The sequence below is a fragment of the Lepus europaeus genome, chromosome 7 (genome assembly GCF_033115175.1).
Source record: "Lepus europaeus isolate LE1 chromosome 7, mLepTim1.pri, whole genome shotgun sequence".
NCBI lineage: Eukaryota > Metazoa > Chordata > Mammalia > Lagomorpha > Leporidae > Lepus > Lepus europaeus.
Genome location: NC_084833.1, coordinates 71431401 through 71443225, shown reverse-complemented (window position 1 = coordinate 71443225; position 11825 = coordinate 71431401). Strand labels below are relative to the sequence as shown.

The following is an 11825-nucleotide window of genomic DNA, read 5'->3' as shown; positions in this document are numbered from 1 at the left end:
AAATAATGACTACACAAGAAAATTAGGACACCCATCTCCTGACATAGTCACCATTGTATATGTGTTTGTTTGTGTGTTTGTGTATGTGTATGTGTTGGGAGCCCCTGAATCTACTCTCATAGCAAGTTTCTAGCATGTGATAAAATTTTACTAACTATAACCATCATGTTATACGTGGATATAGATAGATGACATAAATCTAGATTAATATAGATAGATAGATATAGAAATATACCCCTTTTAATATTATAATTTTTAAAGGTTTAATGCAAAGCGAAAATTTATAACTAAGAATTATTTTACTTGCACTACGTTTTCCAAAGTAAAATTTGTACACTTTTCTACTCAAAATCAGCATGTATTTAGCAATTTAGAATCATGTTTTAATAAGTAGGCAAAAGAAAATAAGTGACTTATTGGGTTTTCAATATAGCTAAAGAAATAGAAAGGCCCATGTCTGTAAGGTTTAATTTTGGTTTAACTAGATTATGTTGAAAACTTTGTCATTCAGTGGATTGCTTCATGTAGGTAAATGCAATTTTCAGCTGCACTGAAAGGGTCCCTGGTGGATTTTTATCTAATCTACAATAGATTGAACATCAACAACTTGCTGAATAATCAAATAGCATAGATTAGAAAAGAACACATCCTGGGTTTTTTCAGGCATATATTCCTATGGTGAGTTTGGGCATTTTCTTCCACCAAAGATACACAGAATACAAAACAGGTTTTTGGCAAAATGTAATATATAGTAAAAGCCCAGGATTAGTGACAGGACCTGTACTCCAGTGTTTGCTTGTAACTCACCTGTCTTTGAACTTGGGAAAATTAACACTATTCTTTCTGAACCTCATATTCTTCATATAGAAATGGAGAGAGAAATAGAGTAGCAACTTTGTTAATGGAGTTCCAATTACACAATTCAAATTAACTGTTGATCTCCATCTCTTCTGTAAAATATGCTGAGTGAGAACCAAAACATATTTATGTGATTTTTTGATTTTGTAATAATATGATTTAATTAAATTTTAAAGAATTTGTGAACATATGTATATAAATACTTTTGAGTACCTCAGAAAGGCTCTAAAAATGCTGTCACAAAACCATGACTTTTTGAGGGTAAGACAATGACATACTGTTGGAAACATCATGAATAACTATGCTATGACACTAAAATAACCTCAAAACTATTTTAAATTTCGCTTCAAAGCAACAAAAACTTATACAGTAACAAAGATCATTGATGGGCGTGTTTCATGCAAGAACAATAACCTGGATCTATTTAGAAGTTATGAAACAAATAAAAGAACTTGATCCTATACAAATATCTTTTTTAAAGGTTTATTTATTTTTTATTTGAAAGGCAGAGATACTACAGAGAGGCAAAAACAGAGAGAGAGAGGTCTTCCATCCGCTGGTTCATTCCCTAAATGGCAGTGATGGCCAGAGCTGAGCAGATCTGAAGCTAGGAGCCAGGAGCTTCTTCTGGGTCTCCCATGTGGATGCAGGGGCCCAGGAACTCGGGCCATCTCCTACTGCTTTCCCAGGCCATAGTAGAGAACTGGATTGGAAGTGGAGCAGCTGGGTCTTGAACTGGCACCCATATGGGATTCAGGTGGCATCTTTACTTGCTATGTCATAGTGCCAGCTCACATAAATATCTTTAAATATTGTAAGCTAAAATGAAATATTAAAGGAAATTTCAACAAATATGAAAACTATGAAAAAAGAGAAATTCTAGATCTGAATGTATAATAATTAAATTTAAAAGTTCAGTTACTCAAAAACATTTTTGATGGGATGAGTTATTCAGCCATAAAAACAAAAAGAATAAAATACTGTCTTTTGCAACAAAATAGATGCAATAGGGGACCATTATGTTTAGAGAAATAAGCCAGTCCCCCCAAGAAGACAAATATCACGTGTTTTCTCTAATTGGTTGTAACTAATACATAGAGCACAAAGAATGTAATGTGAGTAAAACTGACATCTTAGATTTTATCATTGTTTATAGTTCTTGTCTATACTCCTGAGGAAAAATGGTTTTTCTACTTACTACTTATTGAATTATTTATTTAGTGGAAGATTAAGCTTCTGGTTATAAAGTAAATTGAAAGTATGTCATCACAAAAATTAAAAGAAAAATAAGAAAGAGAGAAGGAGGGAAGGTGGGAGTGAGGAAGGGAGAGAGTGGGAGTGGAAAGTATCATCATGTTCATAAGACTGCATATATGAAATACATGAAACCTGTTCCCTTTATGTAAATAAATTTACTACACTTGATCTTAGCCAAAAGGCCGAGAAGCGATTTTATATATAAATAAGTTTAAAAACTGAAAAAATTAGGAAGCTTGAAGATACATCAACGGAAATTTAGAAAAAGAAGAAAAAAAGCAAACTTATGAGACATAAACGGTCTCAAATATCAGCAAATGCACAGTGCTCCAATTTATGTCATACAGAGACATATTCTCACAGGTACCTATCTATCATCTAATAAACTGCTTGTATTTAGAGTTTGTAAAAATAATAAGATATCCTAAAATAAGTACAAAATTTGAACATTTACTAAAGAAGATATCAAGAAATCAATGAGTACACAAGAATCTGCTCAACATCTTATTCATCAGCGAAATGCATGTTAAAATCACAATTGTACTATCATGACACATCCACTAGAATAACTAAAATTGAAAAGAAATAAGATTTTGACATAAGGATGTATAGCAATTGAAATATTCACACATTGCCAATGGGAATATAAAATGAAATGACTTGCTGGGAAAATATTTTGGCAGTTTTGTAAAATTTAAACCTAATACTAAGATGCTCTATATATGTTCAAATTATCCTTGGAATCAAAGCAACCCATGGCATGTTCTTCCCATGATAGATCACAGGATCCCAAGAAAAACATTGGAAACATCTTTTGGGGATTAGATACACTCAGCACATGGACATTTACTTCCTCATTTCATTAGGTTGAGCAAGTGATATGGTGAAGTTTAATGTTAATACATTGAGGAAATACATTCTATGCCTTGCATGAATGATACTTCAGAGTCACATGACAATGTAGACATTCATAGTGGTACAGGGAACATGTGAAAAATTGTTTCTACTACAGGTGATATATTTTGCTATAGTCCTTCTACTAACAACACTACTGTTTAGTGAAGAAACAGGAGATGCAAATGTTTTGATGAACAGAATAAGAGAAGAAAAGGAAAGATTTGAATCAGATCTCTAAAGAGTCTCTGAATGTTTATGCAGGGAAAATGAATGCTTGGTTGCTGATTTTAAGAGTGGAGAACAGAGAAACATTTATCAACTAGATTTTCAGTAATTTTGTCTAAACATAACAGCACTTTGTCAGAATTAACAATCAGATCACCCTTTCCCCATTTTCACTTAAATAATTACTGATATTTTCATATATATTATAATTTATGAAATATTCTGTTTTACATTATCTAGTTTTATACCTTGAACAGTTCTGAAAAACTATTTCATATATGAGCAAACAGAGAAGTGAAGTGACATGTCAATTCATAAAGCTCTAAAGACGTGAGGATTCAGGCAGGTCAATAGGCAGTTAGGTTGTTGGTCCTGGTAGAAAACGAGGAAAGGGGGGTCCCTCTAAGAGGATATGAAATGGTTGCCTTCCCCACAAGTTATCTGTAGCAAGATCAAAAGTGCCTATCCCACTCCTTGGGAGCTTCCAATCTTATCATGAAAATAAAATGGGTGTGGTGACTCCATCCTTCTGATGGTTTATATTTCTTTTCATGAGCAAGCTAGACAGGACAGACAAGATTGCAAATGTGGACTCTCATGGGTTTTGTAATTGCTTTTTTTTTCCCCAAAAAAACCCCACTACCAGTGGCCCTTCAGGTTTTGAGTCTTTTGGAGCCCCTCTCCTGGACACTTCTGCAGTTTTCTGACTTAAATAAATCTTGCTTTTCTCTCTGCCTTGTCCATTGGAAATTATCCTTCCATGCAAGGCAAAGATAACCAAGGAAAATCTTTCTCTGCCACCTTTTCACTCATAACAAAAAGACAGAGGCTAAGAGTCAAACCCGTATCTTCTGTTACTAGACACAAAGTTGTTATATTTCATGCTGTTTTATAATTATTTATCCAGATCTGTGGATAGAAAAAGTGCTTAAAACATTCCATAATTAAATTTGTACAGATTCCCAAAACTGTTTTGGTTCAGTAAGGAGAGAATAAATCTCATGTTTAAAGGAATTATTCCCTTTCAAATTGTACTCTTTCAGGATATGTATTAAAACATCTTTTCTTCTTTCTAATTTTGCCCATGTATGATCAGAAAAAAAATCAACTTCTCAAATTTGCAGCTGTTAGAATGCAACTAAGTCTCTTTTGTATGCTGCAGAAATACAAAATCAGATAACATTACTGTCACATCTTATAAGAACGGGAACAGGCGTATGCCATAAAAGTTTACCTAATGACACAACAGTAAGAAGAGAATTACTACGTAAACCAAATATTCTGGATCCTGTCTTTGCATCTTCATACAAATTTCAACCCATTTGTCTGTGATTATTCAGAAAATGGCTTCATATATGAAATTTCTTCCTTGGCTTTAGAGAGATGATTGCATTAAGAGACCATTTAATTACAGTAATCTTATAATTTTAATGACTTCATTAAATTCTTGTCAAAATATGCCCACTTTTTTTTTGAGCAGTTCTTAATGTTTGTAGGCTGTTGAGTACCCATGAGATCTGCTGACAACATTTAACTAAGAGATAATTGTTCCAGCATATGTTAATTTTTAAATATTTAGGTGTTTATTAGCATAGATCTTCAGTTGAATTAAGCTGTCCTTTTTTGGTGGAAGTGCTAAATCCTCTTGTCTTCATTTCACAGGAAGCATTATCTTTTAAAGGGAATCCTTTATCCCTAAAATACTCTTTCTTTGCTGTTGAATTATTCCAATGTTGAATTTCCCAAAATATACTCTATATGGTATAAAAGAGTTTCATGGGCAACTACCTTGAACCACATTGAATATAATCCTTCCCCTTTTAATATTTCCAACATATATGTTGAAGCTTGAAGAACACTACTAAGAAATCTGGACAACTTTGTAAATTCATAATTTAACAACATAAAATATCATTTAAAAATCTTGACTCAGTGACAGAAAAACTTAAAAAATCTGTTTGGTATGAGAATGTAATGGCAGAACAGAAAATATTTTTTACATACTTTCTGGACAATAATTTTGGTTCTAGTAATTAGGTTTGAGAAAAATATCAAGTTTATACCTGAATCTACATAATTATATTTTTGTAACAAAAATGAAGAAGATATCATTTTCAACAGTGATGAACTACTACATAGGTTAAAGTAAAATTACCTAGGTAATACTCTGCAGCTATTAAAATATTTTGTTCAGGAATGCTACAGTGCTATAGTGTCACGTAAAGGTTATAAAAATGAATTTTTAATATAAGCTAATTTACCTAAATCAATATTAAGGGGAAGGATATTCTAAACTAGAGGAAACAACATAAATTTCAGACTTCTCACAGGCATATAAAACAGAAATTCAACATTTATAAGCCCTGGAAATGACAATATAAAACTAGGATCAATGAGTAGATGGACATTTATCAGCATTTTGCTCTGTATCAGAAGAATGTAAAGATAAATTATTAGATGTTGCGGCTACAGCTGTCATTCACCAAACACACTGTATATGCTAGTGTAGGGGAGAAAAACCTTTTTCCTGTATCCTCTTAGAATTTCTAGCTGGAGACCTAGAAATTAAACTAATAAAGGACAGATTGATAAGACAAAAGCAAATAGTTTTTTAAAACCTGCAGCCCACTAACCCATGGGAGAAATTTAGTGATTAACTGAAAAGATGATTTGAATTTGGGCTTATCTAGAAACTTAACAAGGAAAAATAAATTGGTAGAGAAGTGACAAGACAAAGGAAAAAACAGTTTAGGCTTCCAAAGGTGACAAGTGGAGAGGGACTACTAGAATATTACAGTTGTTTTAATAAAGTTATTACAGGTATTCCTCTTAGTATGGTTTCTGGGTTGATAAGCTTTGTTTTAGGCAAGTGTGGGTGTGGGCAGTGGAGAGCTTTTGTTGGCATCTACTATTTTTCATATATTAAGGCAATCCTTATGTCAAATTTCATATTTTGGGATAGCAGATTCTGATCACTGATACTAGACTGTTCTAAGATCTTTCTCACATATACTTATGAACTTGGCATCTAACTGTGTTACATGTTAAGTATGTAACATCCTCTGTGTTATATGTTAAGTATGTTCACTATTTCTATTTCTTAGATAAAAGTAAGCATCAGAGGTCCCCAAGGTTACACATCCTGACAATGATAGAAACAGGATTCTAACCTAGTTAGTATGTGATTTCAAAACTTGTTTTTTAGCACTCACTAAGAGTTCCCCAAAAAGGGAAAGAGTTACTCATTCCTTTAAGTATTCAAGTACTAATTGAAGACTCACTTTTTGTCATGTCATAGAAGGGAAGTATAATATGCATAAGGAAAAGTTAGATGTCAAGCCTGAACTTTTGATTCCATAAAATTCCTAAAATATAAATTCTTCAGAAAAGATTAACCAATATTAATGATTCTGTGTGTTGTTGATTGTTATGGAACATGATTTTTACTCTCTTGGATCATTCACTATCCTGCAAATAGTCAGATGAAGCATGAGTCAACAATGTATATTTGTTAAACTGAATAAACTTCAATTCTCCTCCTCCTCCTCCTCCTCCTGCTCCTCCTCCTCCTCCTCCTCCTCTTCCTTCTTCTTTTGTTTCTCATTAAGAAAAGTAATACAACCAGGCAATTCACTTTCCATTCAATTTCCTCTGTTGCCAAACTTTTACACTTCTACAGTGTTTCATATCTCCTTTCCTAGAGTTGGGTGATTCTCTCTCTCTCTCTCTCTCTCTCTCTCTCTCTCTCTCTCTCTATATATATATATATATATATATATATATATATATTCAATGTTAATCTTCTCTTGCCTTTCAATAATTTTTCTCAACCATCAATGTCTAAAAACCACCTTCCTTCCTTCCTTCCTTCCTTCCTTCCTTCCTTCCTTCCTTCCTTCCTTTCTTCTCTCCTTCCTTCCTTCCCTCTTTCTTCCCACACTCCTTCTCTCCCTTTCCTCTCATCCTGTCACCTTCTCATTATCTTCTTATCTCCTCTTCTTTTCTCTTGTCTTTCTCTTTCTCTCTTAACTTACCTTCCTTTGTAAAACGATCTATGTTTTATCATAAAAAGTATTGAAGTACTGATATGTGGAACAGCATGGAATGACGTTGAAGATATTATTGTTAAGTGAAAAGAGACAATCACAAATGGACACATATTGTAAGATTCCACTTATTGGAAATGTGCAGAGCAAGTCAAGCACATATAGAGAGGAATTACATTAGTGGTTTTCTATGACTTGGGTTGGACAGTTGTTTGGGCAGGTAATTGTTTGAGTTGCTAATGGGCACTTGGATCATTGTGTTAAAAAATGCTTCGAACTTATGTAGTGGTAGTGGTTGTAGAACTCTGTGAATGTATGAAAACCATTAATTGCACACTTTAAAAGAATGATTCTTAATTTTTAATTTATTTGTTTTTGAAATAGAGTTACAAACAGAGAGGGGGAGAGACAAAGAGATAGGGCTTAGCCTCCTACACTACATCACCAACCCAAAAAGGATGAACTTAATATTATGTGAATTTTATCTAAATAAGACTTTTATTTAAAAATTAAGTATAAATGCATATATGCACACATATGGACACTAACTTCATTAATTGGGTTTTTTTTGCTAGACCTTTTCAAAACTTATTTAGTTGTGGATCATGAAAAGCCTGATTGGGTATTTTCTTCAGAATGATAACCAACACAAATATTAGCTCTAGAACATATGGCTACTTTTTATTTTTATTACAAATTATCAGAATTTATAAATACATATGTCTATTCATTTAAGATCTTCCCTTTTTCATGCAACTTTACCCAAGAAATAATGCTTTTCTAAGCAATCTCTTAAAATTTTAATGTATGAGTACTCGTTTGTGCCAGAAATATATCCCAAATCTGACTCTGACACTTGACACAGGTGTAATCTTGGAGAAATTGTCAACTTCTCTAAATTTTTGTTTACTCAAATATAAATATAAAATTCAGGTTTTGAATAGTGATTTACATACAAATATACAAAGTGTTCTTGGTTCCTCATTTGCTTTCTAAGCTTTTGTTTTCTATTCTATAGAATAAGGCTGACTTACCTCTCATCTTATTAGTGTAACTTGCAACCAAGTCTGTTAGCACAATCCATAGAAGTTTTAGACTATTGTTTTTTCAACACAACTTGTGTCTAATATGTCTTATTCTTTGTGTCCTTGCCCTTGTATTTTGACTGCTGTTTTTGCCAATGAGGATTAATAAACTGTCATTTGTTCTTCATAAGCTGTAATTAAAAGAATTAAATTATTTGATGATCTTTCTTAGGCAAACATTAGTAAATGTATGCAAAAAGTCTTTGGTATGAATCATGGGAGACTTCTGAGTAACTCCCCAAAGCCAGAGGAGGTGTTTATTGTAGGGGAATAAGATATAGGTATATCGAATATAATCATATTGAATGTAATCATAAGGCCTATTAGAAGTAGAGGAGGGAAGCAGAAGTGAGTCTGTCAGGGAGACTTGTCTATGAAAGCAAAAGGTACAAAAGGATGCAGTGTTGTTTAGGTTTCAAGGTGGAGATGGGCCATGATATAAGCAATGTGAGTGGTCTCTAAAAGCCGGTAAGACATGAAAACAAATCCTTCCTAGAGCTTCCAAAATGTACACAGCCTGATTGGCATCTCAATTTTAGCATCATGCTTCCATGTCCAAACTCTAATACTCAGAACTCTCATATATCACTTTTTCCCTCATACCACTAAGTTTTAGATAATTAGAAAACTAACAAAAGGATATGACACTTATTAAGGGCTTACTATATGCCAAATCTTGTGCTTGCTTTAAGTTGTAACTGATAAACAGCATAGAGAAGTTGAAAGTAGATGCCCTGAGTCTTGGCAGTTTGGCTTTTATGCCTATGGCTTCCATTTATTAACTCATGACTTTGACTAAATTATTTAAGTTGTGTGAGCCTCAAGTTCCTAATCTGAAACATAGTGATGATAATAGTCCCAAATCATAGAAATGTTGAAAGGATTAAGTAAGTGAGTTTTAATAGTTAAAAAGCCCTCAGAGTAGCACCTACATCATAGTACATACAGGACAATTCTACACAATAGTATATAAAATAGTAAGACAATAAATTTGTCACATATCAAAGAGTTTACAGTCTTGAGTCAAGTAATAAACAAATAACTTCTTTTTATTTTTCTCTGTTTCTCTCTGCCTCTCAAATAAATATATTAAAAAGTATTGTCTTGAGAAAATTACATAGTATGAGACATATTTATCTGAATGTTCATACAAGTTGGAGTCTAGAATACCAAGGAGTATGACAAGTATGTTTTCTTGAAAACATGAAAATTTCATGCCTTTATTCTCAGAAAAAAATAACTTTCAAACCTCTTTTAGGAGAGAGCTTGCTCGGCATCTCCCAGGCAATAGAGGCAGATCTGATCATGACACAAGTTCTTTGTCATCCTCTACACAATTCAGTGTATTAGAAATGAGAAAAAGACAATTCATTTTTCAAAATTCTGTCATATACTCTTTGCGTGGGCTAGATTCTCTAATGCTTTATTTCAGGCTGTTTCCAGCTCCTCTGTGAGATCAATATTTCAAGTTAACAGTAAATTCTAGGTGTAGAGTTCTCTGTGTGTGTGTGTGAGGGGGTGCTTGTAATGTTGTGTTCCGTTTCTAACTTCCATACCGCTGGCATAGCAGGCAAAAACAGTGCAGACAGGGATATGGAACTCTAAAAACAGCAAAGTAAACCCAGCTAATTTATAAAGGATGAAACCAAAGGAGAGACAGAAGCAATAGAGAAGGAGCAAGAGAAAAATATATTCAAATGATAGACCTTGCAGATGTCCACTAGCTGAATAAGAGTCTTTAGGGCTTGGTGATATTTCCTTATTTGAAAAACAACTGAAGAAAAAGTCAAGCCATTAAAAACACAAATTATAGACATTTTTAGACTAAAGGCACTGCTTCCTTAGATACTTACTTCAAAGCACCGTTCTGTTTCTCTGGGCTTCCATAATGGCCTCATCAAGACATCTTTCCCTTGAACTTCTTTTGTGGTCATCTTGCCCACAAAAGTGTGACAGTGCCACCAAAGTTAGTTATGAAAAAGTAATTTAACGATATGGACCCAGTGAATCCATTACAACACTGAAGTGGAAAGAGAAGATAAATCAAAGAGCTGCTGACTTTCGGGCTACTAGAATAAGAATATTTTGGTAGAATTGTAAAGGAACATTTATAGTCTTAGTATAATTAAGCTTTAATTATAATCCAGGCTTTAATCCAGGCTTCGAGTTTTGTCTGCCTGGTACCCTGTACTTAAGAGTAAGGTACAATTTTCAGTAGTGTTAAGGATCCATGATCATCCTTTATGTTGCCTTCCCTTTAACCTCTACTCTAGACATGTTGACCTTGGATTCTGGAACAATTTCTCTAGCAGCAGTTCAGTAGGAGTACTAAAAAAGGAGGGTGGATACATTTTAGAGATAAAAAGAACAGGAGATGATAGCCTCAGAAATAAAGGAATGATGAGGTTCTGATCTAAAAATACAGCAGTAAATTGTGTAAAGTGAGACAATTTTCATTGACATGTAAAGATGGAGCAAAGATGAGTCTCATAATACTGAATTGGGTAACTGAATAGTATTATTCATTGAGGTAAGAAATGGAACAACAAAAGCTGACTTTGGCTAGTGTTATCTTTTTTTAATTTTTAAAATTTTATTTGACATGTAGAGTTATAGACAGTGAGAGAGAGACAGAAAGAAAGATCTTCTTTCCATTGGTTCACTCCCCTAATGGCTGCTACGGCCGGCGCTGCGCCGATCCAAAGCCAGGAGCCAGGCGCCTTCCCCGGGGTCTCCCACGCGGGTGCAGGGGCCCAAGCACCCGGGCCATCCTCCACTGCTCTCCTGGGCCACAGCAGAGAGCAGGACCAGAAGAGGAGCAACCAGGACTAGAACCCTGTGCCCACATGGGATGCCGCTACCACAGGTGGAGGATTAACCAAGTGAGCCATGGTGTTGGCCCTCTAGCGTTATCTTAATAATGGACATGACTAGTTTAGAATGTGTGTGAGATGTTCAAATTGAAATGTTCAGAAGCTTTTGACATCTAGAGTTTAGTTAAGATTTAGGCTAAGGATATACATGTCAATAAATAATGGCCAACTTATCTCCAAACAATTGATCTCATATGATTGCTTTTTTTCACTATTTTTTAAAATATTATTTATTTGAAAGGTGAAGGTACAGAGAGGCAGAAGCAGAGGTAGAGAGAGAGAGAGAGGGAGAGAGAGAGAGAGAGAGAGAGAGAGAGAGAGAGAGATCTTTTATCTGCTGGTTCACTCCCCAAATAGCTGCAATGGCCGGAGTTGGGTTGATCTGAAGCCAGGAGCCAGGAGCTTCTTCTGGGTCTCCCACATGGCTGCAGGGGCCCAAGGTTGGGCCACCTCATATGCTGCTTTCCCAGGCCATAGCAGAGAGATAAATCAGAAGTGTAGCAACTGGGACTTGAACCACTACCCATTGGGGATGCTGGCACTGCAGATGTTGTCTTTACCCGGCCCCTTCACTTTTGTAAACA

The 11825-nt window shown here is 34.5% G+C and overlaps 1 pseudogene; it reads right to left on the bottom strand.

The window, feature by feature from the left end:
- Positions 1 to 2200: 2200 nt before the first annotated feature.
- Positions 2201 to 2309, bottom strand: LOC133765028 (U2 spliceosomal RNA; annotated as a pseudogene).
- Positions 2310 to 11825: the final 9516 nt, after the last annotated feature.